The sequence below is a fragment of the Mustela nivalis genome (genome assembly GCF_964662115.1).
Source record: "Mustela nivalis genome assembly, chromosome: 13".
Lineage (NCBI taxonomy): Eukaryota > Metazoa > Chordata > Mammalia > Carnivora > Mustelidae > Mustela > Mustela nivalis.
This window is the reverse complement of record NC_139032.1, coordinates 50,838,626-50,858,193: the sequence shown is the minus strand read 5'-3', so window position 1 is coordinate 50,858,193 and position 19,568 is coordinate 50,838,626. Positions and strand designations below refer to the sequence as shown.

Sequence of the window (19,568 nt, the reverse complement as noted above, 5' to 3'; positions counted from 1 at the left end):
ACTCCATAGCTCCCCACCACCATCCTGCCTCTCAAATTCCTTGTATCAGAGAGATCATATGCTAATTGTTTTTTTCTGATTGACTTATTTCAAAAGAGCACTTGTTTTAAAACTGGCAATTCGTATTTTAATCCTGGCTGTGCTACTGTTTGGCAAATCACTCAGCTCTTTTTTTGCGTGTTACCTAAGGGTTAGAGGAACGGATCTCCAAGTTTCCCTTTTCACTGGATAACCCTGTGAGACTGGATGTTACCTCATCTGTCTGGATGACTAACTTGCATAGAGTAAGCAAACAAATTATGGGGACGGTGTGGATGCTGTTGAATCTAATTATCCTTCTTTCCTCCAATGTGGTGTACTGGTATGACCTATAAACTGTGACCACAGACATAGGCAGCCGGTGCCTGTGGCAGAAAACATGGCCCCATGACTGAAAGGAGAGTGATTTTTAAAGTCAAAAATTTCAAGAAACAAGTATCTCTTTGAATAACAGAGAAGTTTCTGGCAAGATTTTAGTTGGTGTGGGGTTTAGGTTTGTCAGCTTGAAGCAAAGAAACATTTCATTGAACTAACCTTCATTGAGCTCAGTTTTAGCATCTATAACCATTTAGTGAATATTGTAGGGTCCCTGTTTGTTGTGCGTTTTCCACACAAGGATGCCCCCCCTGATTGACATAAGTTAGTCGGGCTTTGCCATGTGACTTGCCCTGGCCAATAAAATGTGAGGGGGAATCCGATGAGCCACTGCTGCTGGGGAGTTTTAAGAGGATTATTGTGTTCCCTTTCTCTCTACCACGAGATCAGCAATGTTCCAAGGCGTGGGGTGTCCATCAGCTTGGCGCTCAGCATGAAAACACGGTGGAGTCATCCTGTGATTATTTCAGTGTGATCAAGGACTAATCTTTTGTCATTGTAATCCAATGAGATTCTTTGTCCATTGCATTATAATCTAATCCCCCCCACTTGCGCTTGCTACTGAAAAAGTGGGGAGCAAGGCGAATCTAACCTTGGGTCCTTTATAGATCCTTCAGTCAGGCAAAATGTTACAGTAATGTATGGTGTGTATTACTGTAGAGGAAGTGTGCATTGCATGCATATATTGGGGTAAGCAAACCTGACCTTACGGTCAGGGAAGGCCATCTTGATAATATGCATTTAAGCTGACAGCTTGTAAATTATTAGCAATAAAACTGGCCAAAGGCCAGGAGGAAAAAGTGGGTGTTGCAAACAGAAAGAGAACCGCAGGTCAAGGCATAAAAGCGAGAAAGCCCATGGGAGTTGAGGAACTCATTGTTGAGAATGGCTGTCAGGGTGAAGGGGAAACTGAAAAGGAACATGGTCGGTGAGATAATATCAATAATAATAATAATAGTGAGCATTTATTAACTTTGTGCTAAGTGCCTTACATATATTTTCTTCACGATTATTATCACCATTTTATACAAGAGGAAATTGAGCCACAATGAGGTTTAATAACTTGCCTGGAGCCACACAGCAGGGATGTGATTTTATCTGAAGGGCAGTAGGAAATCACTGAATGGTGTTACACAGGGGAGCCTCATGATCCGGTTCACATTTTAGAAAGATTGTCCAGCTGCAGTGGGTTCCCAACTCAAAATCCCACTCTGGTGGGAGGAAGCATGGACCTCCATCTCTGCCATTCTTATCAGCGTGACTCCATTGACTAAGGCAGTCAGCAGGAGGGACGACAATTGCTAAAGCACTGCAGACAAGTTATTTTTAAAATACTTTCTTAGGGCGCCTGGGTGGCTCTGTTGTTAAGTGTCTGCCTTCGGCTCCGGTCATGATCCCAGGGTCCTGGGACTGAGTCCCACATCAGGCTCCCTGCTCTGCAGCTTCTCCCTTTCCCACTCCCCCTGCTTGTGTTCCCTCTCTGGCTTTCTCTCTGTGTCAAATAAATAAATAAAATCTTAGAAAAAATACTTAAAAAAAAATTCAGGCACCTGGGTGGCTCAGCTGATTAAGTGTCCGACTCTTGGTCTTGGCTCAGGTCTTGATCTTACTGTGTGAGATCAAGCCCTGTGCTGGGCTCCACACTGGGCATGGAGCCTACTTAAAAAAAAAAAAAATTAAAATGCCTTTTAAAAAGATTAATAAACCTTATTATTTGTTTAGTTGAAAAAGTATGGAATGTTTCATGAATTTGCACAAGGGCCACGCTAATCTTCTCTGTATATTATTTCCAATTTTAGTATATGTGCTGCTGAAGAGAGCATAGAAAAGGTCATGTTTGGAAGGAGTAAGAATGGTATATGTAAGAAAAAAACATATTGTGGGCCTCCAGAGCATTAAGATTTGGGTAATAGCTTTAATAACAATATAATATAATAAACTGATGCCCCAGTGAGCTCTTGTACCTAATTCAAATAATGGATATGAAATCACATCAATATCTTGAGCATTTCAATTTACTTTTGACCATAAGACAGACAATTTGGTGGGTAAATTAAAAACAGAACCAAAAATCTTTGATTTTTTTTTTTTTAAGTAGGCCCTACACCCAGTGTGGGACTTGAACTCAGGACCCTGATAAAAAGTCACATGCTCTACTGACTGAGCCAGTCAGGTGCCCCAAAGTCAAAAATCTTTCAAGCAGATTGCTTTAGGGGTCTGGAGTATTCCTCCCTCCTTGTTTACCAAGGTTGAATAAGAGTGATCACAATTTGCATTTCTCTTTGTCATGAATAGAAAGACATATAGACCAAGAGGGGAAAGAGCCCTTTCTAAGTGACAGTGACAGCTCTGACAGTTGTTCTCTGTGAGTTGTTTGGTGTCCATCAGAAGCCTCCGGAGACCTGGGCCTGGCTGAAGAGGTCCCCAAGTCAAGATCCAGGGACTGTGATTAATATGAACACTCTTTAGTCTTTGTAGGGTCCCTTCTGTTTCAGCAGAATTCAAAGGAAGGATTGCGGGTAATTTTGACACTTCATGCATTACGTCCTTTAACCTTCTCTATAGCCGATCCCCAGAACCCCGACTTGTTCTCTTTTTCCTTTCCTTTCTTCTTTCCCTTCCCTGCTGACTCCCCTTACAAGTCTTTTTCCTCTTTTAAAATAGCCTCTGCAGAAAATAACATGCTAGAAATGAGCTGACTGCCAATATGCATCAGAAGATTTATTGCAACCAAGAAAGGATGTTAGGAGACATCGCATATATTAATCTTTCCGTTTTGGTCTATAAAGACCCGAGTTTGGCTACTTTCACTTATATGCTTTTAAGGAGATAACATTTGGTTGGAACAGGAGATCTGGGAGGTGATAGGCAGAGACTTACAGCCTAAGTGCCCCGGAACACAGGTGGGCTCTGCGGCCGCGGCTTCTTGCATTCAGGCATCACAGGCGGCCATCTGGGCAGAGGTTTTTGACGCAGCTCCTGACGCGGCTCCTTGCAAACCAACTGCCCAGCCCAGGGAAGTTGTCAGAAAAGATCCGTGCAGGTTTGGGGATGGATTTTTTGAAGTTTTCCTGAAATAACCAATAATGAGTTGCAGGCTTTGATAGCTCTTTTTATAGATCTTGCAGCAGCTGGATCAAAATCTAATGAAGATGTTTGCATCTGACAATGGCAGGCCTGCACATTCCTATCCTATTTCTTGAGTGCGCAAATGCATTTCATTTGGGAACATGAAAGGCATATTTAGTGACAACTGATGGTTCTTTGTTTTTTAATTCCCAATAATGTCTTCAGTAAGTGCTTTTGTTAACATTTTTGCATTATACAATAGGTGACACAGGAAGATAATCGGTGTGCTGAAAGCAATTAAAGAGTTTATATCCAACTTGTTCTGCCTATTAAATGGATCCATTCGGCATAGAAGCACATTAACATCTTTACAGTGGAATGATTGTGGAAATAGGTTATTCACGGGGCCGTGCGTCTTCCTCCTGCTGCAATAAGACGCATCTTCAAGATTGGAGAGAAGGAATGAGCCATTTTTCTCCCCTTGGAACTGTAAACAGAAGTAAAACTATTAATAGATGCTGTAGCTAATCCCAAGAAGCTGCAGCGGAGAGATTAAATAATGTCGTGAGGAGAGAAAGCCAGAAAGAAGGGAGGGGAGGAGGAGGAGGAGGAGGAGGGAGCGCGTTCCCTGATTACCATGCTGCATTCGACAAGGACAGACTGAAGGACTCTGGCTGATCGCGGTGTTGACAGTTGGTCTAACAGGGGAATCCTGTTTTCAGCGAAGTAAATATCGCTTTACCTATTGCTTGAGAGCTGTTCTCGTGGGAAGATTTATGTTTAATTTTTTAAGTAGGAGTTAAGATGATTGGAGATAGGGTTTGAACGCCATGGAGATGCCGCTGAGCCTAAAGGGGCGAATGGAATTTGTGACCAAAAAGATGTGTTCTGTGTCTAAAAAACAAAACCCAGAGAAGTGTCCTTAGGGTCAGTTCACCCCATTTGTATTGCTGCATAGAATGGATTGTAACAGTGGGGATTGGGATATAATTAAATCCTGTACCTGGCATGTCTGGAATGATTAAGTGTCCCCAAGTTTTATTCCTACTCATACTCTTAGACTTTTGTTCATCTTCTTTTCGCCATATGCATGCTGATGGAAAGGCATTGTGAGTCAGCAGCTCTGCTGAAGATCAGCACATCTCTTCCTATTTTCACATGAACCGTGAGCTTGGCATTACTGATACAACTTATTACTATTCAGACTGTGGTCCGTGGACATCATCATCATCACCATGACTTGAAAACTTACGAGACATGCAAATTCTCAGCCTCTACACCAGACCTAATATATCAGAATCTCCAAGGGAGGGCCCCTGGAATGGGTTTTAACCAAATAGCGATTGAGTTATATTTCCTTGAGCTTGACAAGCCCTACAGGTAATTGTTCAACCCACTAACATTTGAGAAGCAATGTTTTCTTGTTGGGAAATCTGCAGCTCAGAGTGTTTGGCTGTTTTGCTAAGGTCACACACGCTCAGAGAAATGGAATCGAATTCTGATTTAGGATTCTTATTGTGTCCCAAGCTGGGAGCTTTCACAGAATCAACAAAATACCTGGTCACCCCCTCCTGGGGTCAGGAACATACTTGGTCTCTGAGGATGGTCTTTCATTAGGGATCGTGACTAAGGATGCTTGGCACCTATGACTAGTTTGAGCTATTGTTTCTCCGCTAAAAGAGAAATTCTATTATCTCTGCCAATGCAGTTAGCTTCCGAACTAGGCCCGACTGGCCACCCTTCTGGTGTTTAAGAGACAAGGGAAGCTCAGACAGTGACTGGAAGGGGGTGCCAAAGGATGGGCACGTGGTGCCCATCATTTTCACCTAGAGAAACATTATAGAGAGACCTGAATGTTGAGCATCTCTCTACATTTTTATATCTATTCAGTTCTTTTTCGGGGGTGGGGTGTGGAGAATAGCTCCTAGCATGTTCTAGGAATAAGTCAAATTTATTTGTGATTGCAGATCACTAAATATCAGCAGCAAGTTGATCTAGATCAAGGAATTCATTGGGTGCACGAGAATATAGAGCGGCACATGGAGAAGGAGGCTTATTGACGTCCCCCCCCCCGCTGACAGTCCTTCTCCATGCTTGAATAAGCCTTAGCTCAGGCCACTGGTATTCAGGCTGTTGTGTCTCAGAAAGAACTGGACGCTCATTAGGATAAGACTGCCTTTCATGGCGTCATTTTGCTTTCTCATCACCCATTTTTGCCCTCTTTTTTTGATAGCATTTGGAAGCCATGACCTAGAACTTGAAACATGGTATTCACTCAATAAAGGCAGGGTTTCAAAACAAAATTAATGCTGTTATTTGGCAGCTGATATTGTGATGCAAGGGTTTCAAGGAGGGGGAGCCTGTTCAAGGGAAGGAGCTCTGGCATTTTACAGGCTGGGGTTTTGACCGTGGGTCTGCCCCTTGGTAGTTTGAATGTGCTCGGGTCGTTACTTTTAACCACTCTGTATCGGTGTCCTTCTGCGAAATGGGGAATGTTTTCTATGTCATAGAGTGATTACGTCGATTAAACATGGGGCAGCCACACAATTGGCTTGCCCAGGACCATCCAGGTTTACACTTGCTGTCTAGATGTAAGTATTAACAATATTCCCTTTGACTCTGAAAGTGTCCTGATTCGGATGATAAACTATATAGTTACACTCATTAAATAAGATAATGTATGTAATGTGTCATGTCCCATCGGTATTCAGTAAATGAGAACCATCATTTGAAATACTGCCTCTGGAAGCCTGTTGTATCTTCCCACTAAACTAGACTTCATTTTCCTCCCTGGACAATGAACGATGATACACACTCAGGGCTTTGCCTAACTGTGCTGTGCTGGGTCTGTGCTTCCCTGTTCCCCTCCTTTAGTCTGTGCCACCGCTTAGGTCAGGAACAGCAACAGCCTGGGGCAAAACTCACTGGTCACTTCTGCAGAACCAAGTGTTGCTGTCACCTAGGGATTACTGGGTCATTGGTACTGTGTTTTGGAGGTTTTAGAAGAAAACTTACGACACGACAGGCAGTATATTACAGTTAGGATTAATCCCTAACGCCAGGTGCTCTAAATCTTTTGAGCTCAAGGTGGGCAGTATTAGTCCCGTCTTACAAATGAGGAGTCCCAGACTCAGAGAAGTGAAGAAGTTAAACTCCTTTTTTTTTTTTAAGTCTCCTAAGCTCTTTCCACAATAATGCTCAAATGCCATTAATGAGGAGCAATTCTAACACCACATGAAACGATGAGTGATACCGATCAATTCAGTATCATTCTTGGCTTCCTCTCATTGGCCGGTGGAATGGAAACACTCTGCTGCGAGGAGGGAGAACATTTCTAAAATCAACCTGCTACTTCTCTGATCTTAGTGTTTTCCCCCCATATGCCCATCATAGATATAGCTTTTCATAGATCATTGAACATCCCAGAATATTAATTGCTGCTATCCTGCTGCCTCTGCCAAACATCCCCACATTAAGATTATTAGAAAGCAGAAGGTCTGATTTGGGCTTGATGCGGGAGACACTAATGGATGAAACGAGAAGAAGAAGAGAAAGAGGAAGAAAGGCAGGGATGACTGTCAGACCAGACTCACCTTTATATAAGCAGATGGAGACTTTTTGGAGAAACTTATTCCTTCCTACTCTTCCCGAACCATTTTAGGTTAATTCTGACCTGCTTTAGGTAGATAAAGATAAATGTGAATTTTAAATTATATTTAATCTTCATTAAAGTAATTATCTCTCTTAATGAAGAATTTGCTGGGTTGTGGTTGTGCAATGGAGTATAAAATCCTAAGTGAATAAAATCAATTTCATTTTCAGGCTGGCTTTTCTGTCCATTAATAAATAAGGCACCGAAAATAGATTTGCTCAGAATCATGCAAACGGCTCCTAGCTTACGCAGAGCCAATCCCACTTACAAAAGCAGGAAAGTTGGCTCTCCATTTCTCACCTTTCATTTTTCAACCTAAAGGAGAGCATCCACTCTAGGATAGGAAAGTTCCCTGAGTTTCCATATTGGGGCTGTTTACTGGGTCCAGCCGTGAGACCACTGTGGGTAATATCTCACACTCCAACGGCTGCTCTAATGGGATAGTGTTTGTGTGGTGCGCTGTGTTTCATCTAAGTGCTCTGGTTTATTAATCACATAAGTATGAATTAGACGCTGGCATGCTTATGTTTCCTAATGTATGAAAATTGCTTATTTATTTCCATGCTGTTACAACGGAAAGAAACAGACTGGTTCTAAATAGCAGTGTACTGTAGTGTGAAGCAATTAAGTGAGTTATGCATGCCCTTCAGGAAGAGGGTAATGGGGACTCGGTGCCAGCAAGTCCTCACTGCTGCTGGTAAAAGGGAAAAGGACGTGTCATGGAGGAACAGAGACTTGTCCATATTCCAAGGCAAGCCTCTGAGCTTAGGATTGTAGTGAAATCTTAAGATTTAGCTCCTCTGTACTTGTTGATCGGCTTAGTTGAAACTTCTTAAAAAAAACCACAAAGAGCTGAAAAGAGCATCACCCATAGCCTCTTTCTTTTAGGCACCACTCTTCTCCTAACACTTGGTAAGAGATGCACCCCAGCCCCCGAAACCGGAGTGTCCACATATGACCGCCCCTGCTGGCTAAGGCAGCCAGAGGGCAGTGCAAAGAGCAACTCCACATGTCCTGTCGTGGAGTATGAATTTTCCGTATAGCGAGTGTGTGACTTATTTGTTACCAATTATTAATGAAATTACACGGTGCTTTCTTATATGTCAGGTTGTTTCAAATAGTTGATTATAAAATCTTCATAACATTCCTAGGACATAGTTACCTTAATAATTCTCATTTTACATAAGGGGGAAACTAAGGCGCAGAGACATTAAACAACCTGCCTACGGTTACTCAGCTGATAGGTGGCAGAGCTGGGATTTGAACCCCAGATAGCCTGCTCTACAGTCCATGCTCTTAATTGCTGTGCCTCCTTGATTCTGTTATTTTTGTGTGGCCAAGGTCACATCACTGAAACCCTCAGAACTTTGGTCTCTTCGTCTATAAAATGGAGAGGTAACATTCACGGAGGTCCTACTTAGGTACCATGCTAGGCTCCTCTTAGATGCTATTTCATTTGACCTTTACCTGAAAGGCAGGCAAATTCTCTTTGTTTTATATATGAGAAAACTGGATCAGAGATAATGTCGTAGCTCCAAGGTCCCAAGGAGTGTAGGGGATGGAGCAAAGTTTCGGACTCTGATTCACCTGTTCTAAAGCTTGCCTTTCTTTTATTATGTCCTGCTATAGGGGCTCTGAGGAGGTCATATAAGACAATGGTTGTGAAAGCACCTAACACTTCCTGATGCATTAAACACCCAGTAAAAGTTAGCTCTGCAAGTGCCTGGCAAATTGTCTAGAAATGTTTGTTATTATCGTCATTACCTTGTTTGGATGCTGGCAGAGGAAAGTGTTCTTAATGGGAGGATGTGCCTGTAGGAGGCTGAGCTATTAATAGGCAATAGTGGTGTTTACTGCACTTCCTTATGAGTCTGTAGTTCAGAAAGTCTGAAATAGAAAGAACTGATCTAAATTGCTTGATCACAACATGATGGACCACATTCCTCCTGAATTATCTCCTAGAGATATGACTTCTGTGGTTATCAAGGAGCAGGATAGGTAAATTGCTTTTTGAAATCCTTGTTTTCAATCGAGAAGATAAACAGAACTATTTAAAGGACACTGCGACAGACATCATGTACTCACTACCCAAGATGAGGGCATTATAGGTAATACGTTTTTTTTTCAAATAATTAAAAAAAATAAGTAACCACATGAAAATTCCCCTGTATTCCCCTTGTATTAGGAAATATTACCTTTCTCTTTTCATCCGTGTTTCCTTCTCTTCAACTGCCATCATAAATTTTGTGACTATCCAGTCCCTATCTTTTACTTTGTAATAAGATGTAGGCAACCACAAATAGTGGATGATATTGTTTTAAGTATTTTCATCAAAAGTAACGTACTTCAACTTGTTATTTTCATGATCCATCTCACGTTAGTGAGACTTAACCATGTCAGTACACACGTCTAGTTTATTCACTAGTTGCTCTATAATATTTCGTTTTCTGAACATACTGAAAATTTTCAGTATCCGTTTCTGGACATGTGAATTATTTATGATTTCAGTGACACAAAATTGAATGCTAGTTTTTAGCTGACATGAGAATTATGTAAATATTGCTTATAGTTGAGCCATTGAGTTTTCCTTTTTTTTTTTTTTTCTCTCAGTGATATCATTGCTACATTTCTTGGCCCTCTTCCTTTGATCTGTAGTGGACCTGCTGTTTGGCTGTCCCCTAGATACTCTCTCTGTGGGAATCTGGGAATCCCCCTCCCTTCTCTCCCACTGGCCTGTCTCAGTTCCATGTCTTCCTCTTCCTGTGACAGAGTCTCTTTCATATGGGAAATGTCACTGTCATCCTTTTTAATATTTTCCCCTGCATTGCATGGCAGGAGCTTGAAACTCCATTTTCCAGAAAGCTTTTTCTCATAATTTTGGGGTAGACTCTACCAAAGAGAGTATTCTCAGGAAATTTTGAAAGGCAAAATAGAAAACATAATTCTCTGATGGCAGTTCCGTGCAGACTGTAGGTAGAAGTGGGAAGCTCTTGAGAATTACCCTGGGGTCTGCAAGCAACTGAGATGGAATTCAACACTTTCTCTGAACCCAGTTCCCAAGCATTTCTATCAGTTATGTAATTTTCCTTTTAAAAAAGTTTTATTTATTTATTTTAGAGAAAGAGAAGCATGCATGTGAGAGAGCAGGGGTGGGAGCTGGAAGGGTAAAGACAGAGGGAGAGAGAGAATCTCAAGCAGACTCCCCACTGAGTGGGGACCCACCCCCTGCAGTGGGGCTCCATCTCATGACCCTGAGATCATATCCAGAGCCAAAATCAAAAGTCAGAAGCTTAGCTGACTGAGCCACATAGGCACCCTATCCATTGGTTGTGTAATTTTCTAATTCCCTTTATTAAAACCTTTCTTCCTTTTTTTTTTATTTTTAAGATTTTATTTATTTGTCAGAGAGAGAGAGAGCACAAGCAGGCAGAGTGGCAGGCAGAGGAGGCAGAGAGAAAAGCAAGCTCTCCACTGAGCAAGGAGGCCAATGTGGGACTTGATCCCAGGTCCCTGGGATCATGACCTGAGCCAAAGGCAGACGCTTAACAGACTAAGCCACCCAGGTGTCCCTATGAAAGCATTTCTACTTGGAATATCTACAATGATCTTTGATTGACTACCATATTTTGTTTGAATACATCCTCCAGTGGCTAACCTCATCACTGAATCAGAAATATCTTTACTTTGGAATGTGTAAGGTATCCATATACTGTCTTTAAGATTTCATTTTGTTATTGTTAACAAGCCTGAGCCTCATATTATGATTCTTGATTTTTTACATGTGAAATTGATCCTCTGCATTCCCGCAGAAGCTTACAAAGTTTCTCATAATCTCTGATTTCTGTAATACTAAGGAGTTGTGTTTTCTTTTCTAAAGATTTTTTTTTTTTTTAATTTGACAGAGAGAGATCACAAGTAGGCAGAGAGGCAGAGAGGAGGAAGCAGGCGCCCTGCCGAGCAGAGAGCCCAATGCAGGACTCGATTCCAGGACCCTGAGATCACGACCGGAGCTGAAGGCAGAGGCTTAACCCACTGAGCCACCCAGGCATCCTAGGACTTGTGTTTTCTTGTGAGTCTTTCAAGCATTGTGTGAGATAAATCAGTGGTCTTACTCTGTTTGGAAACTTTCTTCAGTGTTGGGACTCTTTCCATTTTCGTTTTCTTTTTGATAACTTTCTTCCTTCCCTTGCTTTTGCTCTTTCTGTCACTTCTGTTAACGAGATGTTTATGATCCTGGCTTGATCCCTATACTTATTCACCTTTCTCCTATAAAAAGTAATTTTTTCTTTCTTTTTTTAATTTTTGAGAGTTATATTTTATCTTAAAACATTTATTTGATTTAAAAAATTGGTAATTGGGAATATACAACACAGTATTTTTGTATTGATGGTATACTTAGCAATTTTATAGAACAATTTCTAGTAGTTTCTATGAAGTTTCTCGGATTTTTTTAAGTGTATAGTTGTTGTTGGTTATTTTATTTTATTTTATTTTTTGCCTGCAAATAATGACTCTGTTTTCTCTTTTTCTTCCCTCAATTTTTATCTTTTCTTCCTTTTTTTTTGTTGTTTAGGAATTTTAATTCATGTTGACTACTGATCGTAAACAAACATCCTTGCTTATCTTACTGTTCATGGGTTAAAGTATATATTCTCATCATTTAATATGTGGTTACTCTTTGTTCTGTTTGATTGAGACCACTTGTAAATTTAAGGACATTTCATTTCAGGCCTAACTTATTATTTATGTCAGCAGTTTTTTTTTTTTTTTTTTTCATTTACTGAAATGACTAGTTTTCCTTCTTTGTGTTCATGTTGTGATTCTTGTTTTTCCATTTTTTTGGAATTGACTTTTTGGAATAAAGATGACCTATCCTGAGAAACTATTTTAGGCCTATTGGCTTTTTGTTAAAAGATATATATATATTTTTTAACGATTTTATTTATTTATTTGACAGAGAGAAATCACAAGTAGGCAGAGAGGCAGGCAGAGAGAGAGAGGAGGAAGCAGACTCCCCGCCGAGCAGAGAGCCCGATTCGGGACTCAATCCCAGGACCCTGAGATCATGACCTGAGCCGAAGGCAGCGGCTCAACCCACTGAGCCACCCAGGCGCCCTAAAAGATATTTTTTACTTATACTTTATTTTTTGTGATTTTTAAAAATCAGGTTTTAAAATATTTTAATTTGTATAATCTATATTTTTATTGAAAATTATCAAGTTTTTAATTTTCTTGATCTAAAGTTTTTCTAGTAATACTGTTATTAAATATCTTTTAAAAGTTATTAAATAATTTATGACCCCCTTTTTCTTTAAGATTTTTTTTTTAAAATTATTTATTTATTTGACAGAGATCACAAGTAGGCAGAGAGGCAGGCAGAGAGAGAGAGAGAGGAGGAAGCAGGCTTCCTGCTAAACAGAAAGCCTGAAGTGGAGCTCTATCCCAGGACACTGGGATCATGACCTGAGCAGAAGGTAGAGGCTTTAACCCATTGAGCCACCCAGGTTCCCCTAAGATTTTTATCTTGAAAACTTCAAGAGGCTTGAATTTACAGCCTTGAGACTGAATTGCATATTCTACTGACTGAACCAGCCAGGCTTCTCTAACTTATGGCTCTTTTTAAGACCCTACTATCTTTTTATCTTTTTTTTTTTTTTTTTAAACCATTGATCAACCTTCCCAGAGATTTGCACATTCTATGGGTCTTGATCAAGAAAGAAATTTAAAAAAAAGGTTATTTTCTTGAATTTTTGCTTTTGTTTTTCTAATTTCTTTTTTTCTAAAATTACTAGATTAGCTTTTAATTTCTTTTCTTGGTAGTTGATTTAAATGTTAAATTGATTTACTGGCACTATCTTTTTTAAAGGAATACATTTAGAGCTACATATTTTCTCCAAGAATTTCTTTGGCTGCTTTGTAGAATTTTCAAGGAGAGACTTTCTTTTTTTAAACTAATTTCAGAATATTTAAAAATTTTTTCCTTGTAATTTACCTTTAACTGATGAATTAGACTATTTCTTTAAATTGGAAACCATATTTATTTTAAAGAAAATTTGAACATGAAGACTTCAGAGCTTAAATTATACTGGAGTGGATCATTAAGGGTGATTTTCCTCTCTTGACAAATCTTTCTGCAAATATATATGTACATATCTATAATGTAAACAAACAAACACAAAGCACACTGACAGCTATTGCTATGAGGCTTAACATTAGCAACTGCTGATCTACTGACAGGCTTTGTAATTTTTTAAAATTAACATATAATATATTATTTGTTTCAGGGGTACATGTCTGTGATTGATCACAATTCATGGCACTCACCATAGCACATACCTTCCCCAATGTCCATTGCCCAGCTGCCCCATCCCTCCCACCTCCTCCCCTCTAGTAACCCTCAGTTTGTTTCCTGAGATTAAAAGTCTCTTATGCTTTGTCTCACTCTCTTGTTTTGTCTTGTTTTATGTTCCCCTGTGATCCTCTGTCTTGTTTCTCAAATTCCTCCTATCAGTGAGATCATATAATAATTGTCTTTCTCTGATTGACTTATTTCTCTTAACATAATACCCTGTAGTTCCATCTACATTGTTGCAAATGGCAAGATTTCATTTTTTGATGGCTGCATAGTATTCCATTGTATATATATACCACCTCTTCTTTGTCCATTCATCTCTTCATGGACATCTAGGTTCTTTCCATAGTTTGGCTATTGTGGACATTGCTGCTATAAACGTTGGGGTACATGTGCCCCTTTGGATCACTGCATTTGTATCTTTAGGGTAAATACTCAGTAGTTTGATTGCTGGGTCATAGGGTAGCTCTATTTTCAACTTTTTGAGGAACCTTTACCCTGTTTTCCAGAGTGGCTGCACCAGCTTACATTCCTACCAACAGTATAGGAGTGTTCCCGTTCTCTGCATCCTCACCAATACCTGTTGTTTCCTGACTTGGTGACTTTAGCCATTCTGGTGTGAGGTGGTATCTCACTGTGGTTTGAATTGTATTTCCCTGATACTAAGTGATGTTGAGCACTTTTTCATGTGTCTGTTGGCCATCTGGATGTCTTCTTTGCAGAAATGTCTGTTCATGTCTACTGCCCATTTCTTGACTGGATTCTTTGTTCTTTGGGTGTTGAGTTTGATAAGTTCTTTATAGATTTTGGATACTAGCCCTTTATCTGATATGTCGTTTGCAAATATCTTCTCTCATTCTGTCAATTGTCTTTTGGTTTTGTTGACTTGTTTCCTTTGCTGTGCAAAAGCTTTTGATCTTGATCAAGTCCCAATAGTTCATTTTTGCCCTTGCTGCCCTTGCCTTTGGCGATGTTTCTAGGAAGAAGTTGCTGTAGCTGAGGTTGAAGAGCTTGCTGCCTGTATTGAGGTCTTTCGTATATTTTGAGTCTATTTTTGTATGTGGTGTAAGGAAATGGTCTGGCTTCATTCTTCTGCATGTGGCTGTCCAATTTTCCCAACACCATTTGTATTTTTCAATATCTAAAAGTTAATTTATCTTTTCTAAACAAATATTTTTATGAAGAAACATTTAGAATTAGAAAACATCAGTGATATTTTTGTTTTGGTTGAGTTTTTCTATGTATGATTTATTATCTGATCTATTTTTATAAATGTGTTCTAAATAAAATTTTAGATTAATTAATAATTGATCTATTAGTTTCTGGTATGAATTTAAAATTGTCCCAGTATATTTGTGAATTTAATAATTTCTTCTAGTAATTCAGTTTGTGCTTTAAATATTTAGAAATATGTTCTTAGGTGCATATCAGTCTATGACTATATGTTTAGTTTGTGAGTTTCTATCTTATTTTTTTGTCGTACTACTCTAGATCTCTGTTAATGCATTTTGCCTTTGTTTTACCTGACAGTAATATTGCACTGCCAGTGTATTATCCATCTATCTACCTATCTACCCAACTATCTAGCTATTATTTATTCATTCTTTCATTTATTAAGAGTTTTAATGAAGTAAAATACATATAAAATAAATTGCATTTATTTAAAGTTTATAGTTTGACATATGAATAGATCCCTGAAACTATTACCTCAAATAAGAAAATGAACATATCTATTATTTCCCTGAATTTTCTTGTGCCCCTGGGTAATCCTTCCCTCCTGGACCTTACTGCTTTCTCCCCAGGCAACTATTGATCTGTTCTCACCATAGATTCAGCTTACTTTTTAGACTTTCATATAAATGTTATCATGTATTATGTATTCTAATTTGAATGGCTTCTTCTATAGTTTAATTAGAGTTTAATTATTCTGAGATTCTTAGTATTGGCATTTAATCTTGCTTTTTTAAAAAAGATTTTATTAATTTATTTGACAGAGAGAGACACAGTGGGAGAGGGAACACAAGCAGGGGAAGTGGGAGAGGGAGAAATAGGCTTCCTGCTGAGGAAGGATCCTGATGTGGGACTTGATCCCAGAACCCTGGGATCATGACCTGAGCCAAAGGCAGACCCTTAAGGACTGAGCCACCCAGGCGCCTTTAATCTTGCTTTTTTCTGCAATCTGATGCTCTTTGTCTTACTTGGGTTGTTTAGGCCATTTACATTTAATGTAAATATTTAAATGGCTGAGTTTAACTCTACCAATTGGCTGTTTGTTTTCTCTTTGTCTCACCTATTTTAAATTTCCCTTTTTTCTCTTTCACTGCTTTATTTTGAATTAATTGAATATGATTTATCATTTTATTTTTTTTTTTTGGCTCATTAGATTTATTATTTTAAAAGTTGCTTTAGAATTTATAGTATACAGGGTCACCTGGGTGGCTCAGTTGGTTGTGTCTGCCTTCAGCTCAGGTCACCATCTCAGGGTCCTGGGATGGAGCCCTGCATCAGGCTCTCTGCTCAGCAGGAAGCCTGCTTCTCCCTTTCCCACTTCCCCTGCTTCTCCCTCTCCCACTTCCCTCTGCTCAGCAGGCAGCCTGCTTTTTCCCCTTCTACTCTCCCCTGCTACTGTGCTCACTCTTTTTATCTCTCTCTCTGTCAAATAAATAAATGAATAAAATATTAAAAAAAGAATTTACAGTGTGCAGTTTAAACTTCACAGTGTACCTTGAAGTGATACTACTATACTTGATGTGTAGGATAAATACCTAGAATTTATTTCCTTCATTAAGTTTTCAAAATATACTAATAGTGAGTTTTCTAATGGTCTAATATTTATATCTGTCTATTCTTGATTACCATCTCTCTGTTTTCAGTTTATAATTTTTGTAATTTGTATATATTCTTTTTTTGATTTATTTGAAGACCTTAATCATAATTTGTAAATGTTTTTCTGAGATTTCTCTGTTATTTCTGTTTTACTGGGGCTGAATTTATCTCTCTTATTGTTAAGTTTGGTGCTGTGTTTCTACATGCTTTTTTTATTCTTTTCTTTTAAAATTTTTTTTCTGCTCCAACTATGTATCCTTCCCTTATCTTGCAGGTGGCTATTTACATCCACCTAGTTTTCCAGTTCCCCATTCTCATAGTGATGGTTCAGCTTCCTATTCTGTTTTGATGTTGGTCTTAGCCACTAGACCCAAAAGCAGATTGGTTTTGTTACTCTATATCTGTTGGGGTGTGTGTGTGTGTGTGTGTGTGTATGTGTGAGTGAGTTTTAACACAATAGTTTTCAACCGTCTTTAATCCTAGAACCACTGGGAATGTCTATCAGGCCTTTATGAAGTGAGCCTTCTTTAGCCCTCAGTGAAATCAGTGATTCTGTTTTTCCCTGTTACTTTGCAGCAATTTGGGAATCAAATGTCTACTTACTTCTGTCAGTTTACAGACCTTGAGCCCAGCAGGCTGTTGGCTTCAGCCCTGCTTAGCATTTCTATTCTATTTCTGATGCAATGTACTATACATCTTTTTTGAGGGACCTTAAATTTTAAGTATTTTATTTTTCATTTTCATTTTCAAGCAGTACAAGGATCTCAAAACATAAACTCACAGAGTCATGTCTATTTGGAGTATCCTCTCCTTTCTTTTTCCAAGACATTGATGACAAATAACTTCATTCTTATTACACAGGGAAAAAAAAATATAAAAGGAAAAGCCATTAAAAGTGGGTAGATCCTTTTTACTTTGTTTTTAAAATTCTTTTTTTGTTATTTGGATATGCTTCGTTCTGTTCTCAACTCCATAGAAATTTGCCTTTTAGTGTAAGAATTTGAGAAGCAGAAAATTAGTTATAGGCCTGGAATGACCTACACTGTAGGGTATTTAAGGACGATGGGTAGTTTTTTGTTTTTTGGTTGTTTTTTTTTTTTCTTGTAAAAAGTAATATTTTTTTTTAAGATTTTTTTTATTTATCTGACAGACAGAGATCACAAGTAGGCAGAGAGGCTGGCAGAGAAAGAGAAGAGGAAGCAGGCTCCCTGCGGAGCAGAGAGCCCAATGTGGGACTCAATCCCCGGGTCCTGGGATCATGACTTGAGCTGAAGGCAGAGGCTTTAACCCACTAAGCCACCCAGGCGCCCCTATATTTTAAACTTAAATTAGAACTAAACTGGAGGGCGCCTGGGTGGCTCAGTGGGCTAAAGCCTCTGCCTTCGGCTCAGGTCATGATCCCAGGATCCTGGGATCAAGTCCCACATCGGGCTCCGTGCTCAGCAGGGAGCCTGCTTCCTCCTCCTCCTCCTCTCTCTCTCTCTGCCTACTTGTGATCTCTGTCAAATAAATAAATGAAATCTTTAAAAAAAAAAAAAAAGAACTAAACTGGAAAAACAGATTACAAAGACATGCTATTCTCTGTGTGAGGTGAACCTTTTAATAAGGTAAGAAACAAATCCAAGTCTTTGGGGGATGTTCTGGTTCTCTCTCTCTAGAATTAGCATCTTATGATTTTACATCTTATGATTCGCATTGCCCATCTCTGCTTTCCTCTACCAATAAGGGCTCTTGTAATTATGCAAAGTTTTCTTTTTAACTTAGAAGGAACAGTTTATTGTCTACTTCTGTCACCTGTATTACTGTAAAGTGGCTTTTTTTTTTTTCCGCCTTAGATAAGCTCGAGATGGAAGGAAAGAAACACCTCATTTTTGTTATTCTCTTTCCCAGTAAACTTTCCCATCCTCATTAGAGCTCCACAAACATGACAACACCTGCACCAGGCCACCTGCTTCTGTTTGTATGACGCAAATAAATTCCTCTCAGAGGTGACATTGGCGTTACTTGAAGCATCCGAAGTTATGAAGGATTCTTGATCTGCTTTCTTTTGGAAAGGAGATTGCTTTTCTTGGTAGAAGTTCGGTTTTGATACTTGAATTTCTAATAACTTAAGAAAATAAAACACTGAACTATTTAACAAGGATTAAGAAGTGGTTTTTAAAGATGATCTGGATATTTAGCTGTTCTCTTTGTTGAAGTTTCTAAGAGTGTGAATTCTGGAACCAGACTACCTGAGCTCATGACTTGGCCTTTTATTAGCTGTGTGACCTTACTTAAACCTTCTGTGCCTTGTTTTTCTCATCTGTGAAAAGAGGTTTGAGGTGGTAGCTACTTCATGTGGGTGTGGCACATACTTAATGGTATAAAGACACCCACACCCACACCCACACACACACGTATGATATGCAAAATATGTATAACATGTCTAGAGTATGTCTAGAGTATAATGAGCCCTTAATAAATGAAGTGGTTTTATTTTTACTTTTTTTTTTTTTAATCATCTATAATGTGTTAAACTTTATTCTCGGCCCTAGGGATACATGACCATGATATGAACATTCTCTGTTGTCAAAGAGCTTCCATTTTAGTGGGAAAAACACAGTAAATTAGTAAAGCCTGTACTTGAGATAATTTCTAAGTAGTAGTAAGTGCCATGAAGAAAGTAAAGTAAAGTTCATGGGGTGCCTGGGTGGCTTAGTCAGTTAAGTTCTTGGCTCTTGATTTCAGCTCGGGTTGTGGTCTTGGGGTCATGAGATCGAGCCCTGCATCAGGCTCCCCAGCTCAGTGCCGAGCCTGCTTGACATTCTTTGCTTCTCCCTCTGCCCTTCTCCCACTCACACACACTCTTGGTCTTTCTAAAATGAATAATAAATAAATAAATAAATAAATAAAATCTTTTAAAAGGAAAGAAAAGAAGGTTCATAATTCCTAATATTGAGGTACCTGAATGGCTTTGCCTTCAGCTCAGGTCATGGTCCCCGGATCCTAAGATTGAGCCTCACATTGGTCTCCCTGCTCAGTGGGGAGTCTGCGTTTCCCTCTCCCTTTGCTCCTCTCCTGCTCATGTTCTCGGTCTCTCTCAAACAAATAAATAAAATATTTAAAAAAAATTCCTAATATTGGAACTGAAATTGCTAACTGAACGTTTACTTGGAGGTTGAACAAAATACGTCAGCTCTTTTCCCTAGCTTGTATCACAAATTCTCAGAAATGTACATAATTTCACCTGGGGCCATATAAAATGTATGGATAATG

At 39.1% G+C, this 19,568-nt stretch overlaps 1 long non-coding RNA gene across 2 annotated transcripts in view; it reads left to right on the top strand.

The window, feature by feature from the left end:
- Positions 1-19,568, top strand: part of LOC309847039 — a 327,810-nt gene that overhangs the window by 199,509 nt on the left and 108,733 nt on the right. For both annotated transcript variants that reach the window (XR_014302274.1, XR_014302275.1), the window contains one exon: positions 11,038-11,204. This is a non-coding gene — a long non-coding RNA (uncharacterized lncRNA). The remainder of the gene's footprint in view (positions 1-11,037; positions 11,205-19,568) is intronic.